We start from the raw sequence: 5695 nt of genomic DNA on the forward strand, positions 1-5695 counted from the left end.
CCCACCAGTCACACCTTGGAAGGAAGATTGGGCAACCTACTTCCATAATTAATCTCTAGAAACAAGGCTGACAGAACAAGTAAGGGCAGCTGAGAGAACAGGAAAAGTTAAGACACATTAGTACCAACAACACAAGGTTAACGACAATTACTGTACTTACAGCAGAGTGTCAGGGAAGACAAACACTCCTGAGCACAGCTCAGGAATGCTGTCTACATAATACTGCAAGAATTTTAAAATAAATTCAGTTATTTATTAATCCCCCAATGACATTTAATTTAAAGCCTTAATAATGCACTTGATTTTTTAATTATAAAAAAACACACAAATATATATTATGGAGCCTGCTGGTGCAAAGGCTAAAAAGTCAACTGCTAACTGAAAGGTTGGTGGTTCAAACCCACCTAGCAACTCTGCAAGAGAAAGACCTGGTGATCTGTTCCTGTAGAGATTACAGCCAGGAAAACCCCATAGGGTAGTTCAACTCTTTCACACGGGGTTGCTATGAATCTAAATTGATTCAATGGCATCTAAACAACAACAAATAGGCATCTTAGAAATCTTAATATGACCTTTAAACCCTAGTGGATACTTCCCACCTCACCTTCATGCCAGAATCCCTTTCATCCCTGGCAAGCAGCCATCTCCCATGGACCATGAAAGTCCTAATTTTCAAGGCATCCAGTTCTCTGCTCATGTAGCTCATACTGCTAAAAGAATTTTCTTTTATGGAGCCCTCCTCTAACTCCTACCAATTAATCTAATTATACCCTAGAAACAAATACAGTAAAGTCTCATTCAAATAATTCCAAATGGCTATGATCCTGAGACATCCTCCTCTCAGATAAAGATGTTAATTAAAGTGTAAGGACCACACTTTGAAATACAGTAATTTGAAATGTGACATTCCCAACAACACAAAGTTGTTCAGATGTAGTCAAGCAGTAGAGTCTAATTTGCCTCTTATCTTCCTCCCTTCATCTTATTTCTATTAATTTGACCTCAGGTTACAGTAGGTTTTATTTTGTTCATATTATACACCTCAAATTGCCTTGACAAGAATACAAAGCTCTGCTGGATCTGGCTTCTCGCTATCTCCCTAGCCAATCTTCTGCCTCCTCCTTGTATCTTCTAGCTACACTGGGTTTAACTGCCTGAGAATGCCAAGTCTCTTACTGCCTCAGGGCTTTCTGCACATGCTGTTTCTTCTTCCTGGCAAGTTACTTTTTCTCCTCTTTGCCTGGGTAGCTCTCAATCATCCTTGACATCACTCCCACATCCTCCAAGATGAACTAGCTCACCTTACTTTAACTTACAAGGTAAGTGACGGACTCAGTAGGTTTGCGGTCCACTGTTGTTATATGCCATCAGGATGATTTTGACTCTTAGTGACCCCATGGGATAGAATAGAACTGCCACATAGGGTTTTCTAGGCTGTAATCTTTAAGATTTAAGAGAGCTAGGTCTTTCAGTTGGCAGCCAAGTGCTTAACCTTGAACCACCAAGACTCACTCTAACCTAGAAAAAGGTTGGCAGTTCCAAACTACCCAGCAGCTCCATGGAAGAAAGGCCTGGCAATCTGCTTCCATTAAGGTTATAGAGCAGTTCTACTCTGTAAATCATGGAGTCACCATGAGTCAGAATCAACTCTACAGCAACAGGTTTGAAGTTTTTGGTTTTTTGTTCTCACAGTACTTTTTATTGTTATGGTACATTTTCTTTATCATGATTATAGTCAACTATTTGGATGAATCTCTGTTTTACAAGTGATATGCTCCTGTAAAGATTACAACCTAGAAAACCCTAGTCCTACTCTCTACATGGGATCCCTATGAGTCAGATCAATTTGATGGTGCCCAAAAACAACATGAACACTGAGAATAATTTTTAAATATAATAACTTGAAATGATGTCTTACCTTAAAAGTAAAGTCTTGCATTTGACTGCTAACCAGGAGGCTGGTGGTTCAACCAACTCATAGCAACCCCCTGTACTCGAAAAGCAATGATAACCCTTTCCCCTATTCCCCTTGTAATGAATTCTAGAATGGATTATGGGATGATAAATCAGATTAGTCACAGCTGCCACAGGACAACTTCCCTGATGACCCTAGCCCCAGTCTGAATAGGGTACCCCTCCTGGACTTCTCTTATCCACCAACACCTATGAGGCGGTATCACTACAGAAGTAGATTGCCCAACCTTCCTTCCGAGGAGTGGCTGGTGGGTTTGAACTGCCGAGCTTCTGGTTAGCAGTCAAGTGCCTTAGGCACTATGCCACCAGAGCTCCTAACACCTGTCATACTTGGTGTTAATGATCAGTTTACTTGTCTCTGCTCCTGCCTGTGTCCCCGTCTCTCTTGGAAATGGGTCTAGAAATTGCACTTAGACTATTTCTTTTTTGAAATTTCTGAGGCTTGAACTTTTAGAGAAATTGACAGTTCATTGAGCAATCGATAGATTGAATTCAAGCTATACAATAAAATAAAAATTAAGAAAAAACTCCGTGAAAAGAGTTCAAATTAGATAATTTTTTTTCAGTTATGACATGCTAATAAGTATAATATAAATGTGACAAGAATGCAAGACTTTACATTTAAGGTAAGACATCATTTCAAGTTATTTTATTTTAAAAATTATTCTCAGTGTTCATGTTGTTTTTGGGCACCATCAAATTGATCTGACTCATAGGGATCCCATGTAGAGAGTAGGACTAGGGTTTTCTAGGTTGTAATCTTTACAGGAGCATATCACTTGTTCTCAGGGAGCCACTGGGTGGGTTCGAACCAGTTAACCTTTTAAGTTAAGCCTAGTGCTTAGCTGTTGAGCCACTAGGACTCATTTTGGTTTGCTTATTCTAATAAGCTTAAATTTTTGAAATACTGAATCCTGGTGATGAACTGGTGGCCTATTTCTTGCTTCCTCTGAACACAATAATGCAAACCAAACCAAACGCACTATAATTCTGACTCATAGCAACCCTAGAGGTCAGAGTAGAACTGCCCCATAGGGTTTCTGAGAGTGTAAATCTTTACGGAAGCAGACTGCCTCATCTTGTGGCTGGTGGGTTTGAGCTGTGGATCTTTACGTTAGCAGTGAATGCCTTAGCGGTTGCACCATCAGAGTTCCTTGAGCACACAATGGAAACATTTTATTTGAAGCCATTATAAACTTGCAAACCTTGGTAAGGAAATGGCAATGTTTCAACAAACTGCCTAGATGCTAAGGGAGAAAATCTCTGGTGATAGAATGTTTCAGTATTTTGAGAAGTACTGAATCAGAAGATGGTTTTCAAAATCTGAATATGTAGTTTAAAAATAACAGTTTTTCACAAAATGCCTTTGCAACAGAACTATAAACTTCAAATGCACTTGGTATATATTCTCCATCTAAATTTCTTGAACTGAAAATAAATGTGAATTCTTGCTAAACTCCTTTTCTGCCGTAGTGGAAGGAATTTTGCCTAGCACTGAAACAAAAGTGCTTTCATTCCTAACAATTATTTAAATTAGTAGTTTTTCTGGGAGCAGGTGAGCTGTGGTAGATTGAGAGAACTAATTGGAAATAGAATGATTAGAGGAAATCAGAGTGTTACAAAGTGTTTCTCACTGCTTTGCTTTCAGACAAAAAGATTTCTTGTGCTCTAACATCCCTCCTAGTCCATGAAAGTGCATCTAACATCTTTAATTTGAAATTTAGCTGTTGTTGTATGCTGTTGAGTAGATTTTGACTCAGAATGACCTCAGACTCTGTTCTGACCTCAGAACAGAGTAGAACTGGCCCATACGGTTTCCAAGGCTGAAGTCTTTAAGGGAGCAGGTCGCTAGACCTTTATGTTTGTTTGTTTATCCCCCATTGAACAGCTAATGGATTTAAACCATCGACCTTTTGCTTGACAGCTGAGTGCTTAACCATTGTACCATCAGGGCTTGAAATTCAGCTACTTGACAAGAAATAAGTTTTTTTAAAAAAAAACCTCCCTGTGCACTAGCTATTAAAAAAGCCAGTGGGAACATGGATTTATCCTGTTCATCTAGATTTCCTTGACATCTTGAGTTTGCTCTGATTTGTGTGGCAGGGGATTAAAAATTGGAATTAAGGTCATAGTAATTAGGCATTTTTAAAATTGTTCTGTTTGTCTTTTTAAATTTTCTTTGAGAGCAAAAGATGAACAGCTTGGAAGCCTGTTACCACAGGATATATTAATATTAGTACCACTATCAGTTGTCATTGAGTCAGTTCTGACTCATGGCAATTCAGTAGAGAACTGTGCTCCATAGAATTTTCAATGCTGCTTTTCCAGAAGTAGATCATCAGGCCTTTCTTCCAAGGCACCTCTGGGTAGACTTTTACTTCCAGCTTTCTGGTTAGCAGCCTAGTGCATTGACTGTTGCACCACCAAGGGACTACAACATATAGCATGTTGGTGGTGTTAGTTGCTGTCGAGTTGATTCAGCGTATAACATGGTAACTGTGAATAAAGGCTCCAGAGTGAAATGTCTTGGGTTTCATCCCTGGCTCCACCACATGTTAACTGTGACTTGACTATCCTTTCTATGCCTCAATTTCCTAATCTGTAACTTGAGATATAGTTATGATCTAATACAGATATTGTGACAATTCATAAAAGAATAAATATAAAAACACTTAGAGTAGCACAAGGGACGTGCTCAATGGGTGTGAAATAACTTTGGAAATAGTATCTCCTGATGTTCCTAAGAACCCAGTGGTACATAGGAGGGAGTGGTTCTAGCATAAGATACCTCCTTTGGTAGCTGCTAGGGGAGAAGGAACAGGTGGTAACCTCTGACATTCGGAGAGATTTATTAGCCAGAGATTGCTGAAGACCTGGAGAACCAGAATCTGCCTGGTGCCAAATTGTGTCACTGAGCTCTTTGGCTGTGGAAGTGAGGTGCTGACTGTGCAGAGGCTCTGATTACAGAGGTGCTGAGGGCTTTGCTTTCTCAGCCTCAATTAAAAGTTGGACTCAATACTTCTATGGTTGTGCAGTTATTTGAATGGGAGCTCTGGTGGTACAGTGGTTAAGCATTTGGCTGCTAACTAAAAGGTTCCTGGTTCGAACTAACCAACCACTCCCTGGGAGGAAGATGAGGGAGTCTGCTTCTGTAAAGATTTACAGCCTAGAAACTGTGGGGCAGTTCTACTCTATCCTACAGGGCTGCGATGAGCCAGAATCATCTTGACGGCAGTGGGTTTCGTTTGGTAGCTATTTGAATAACAACTACGTATGTCCTGTTCCTGCTGTATATCTGCTTTTATTAACAAAGTTAAAAGGAGTCACATGCTTTGAAACATCTGCTGCCTTTGCAAACTTTATAGAATTCTCTATCAGTTGTTTGTCAAATGAACCTGGGGAAAATGCTTATCTGTGTCTGAGTTCTCTATCAGAAATTGTGAGATTATACAACTTTAGTGTAACTTCCTGGCAGTATTGATTTGATATATAAAGGGGAAAAATATAAAGCACTATTTCTGTAATGGTTGTGCTTTTTTATTTATTTATTTATTTATTGTGATTTGGGTGAAGATTTACAGAGCAAATTCACTTTCCATACAACAGTTCACATTACTTTGTCTCATGTCATTGACCACAGTTTACCACAATGCAACAGCTCCCTTCCCACTTCCTCCCCATAGTTACCTCTTCCCAGTGACCATCCCTCCATACTCTCCTG

Source organism: Orycteropus afer, unplaced genomic scaffold (genome assembly GCF_000298275.1).
Source record: "Orycteropus afer afer isolate SDZICR_OR568_19922 unplaced genomic scaffold, OryAfe1.0 scaffold00483, whole genome shotgun sequence".
NCBI lineage: Eukaryota > Metazoa > Chordata > Mammalia > Tubulidentata > Orycteropodidae > Orycteropus > Orycteropus afer.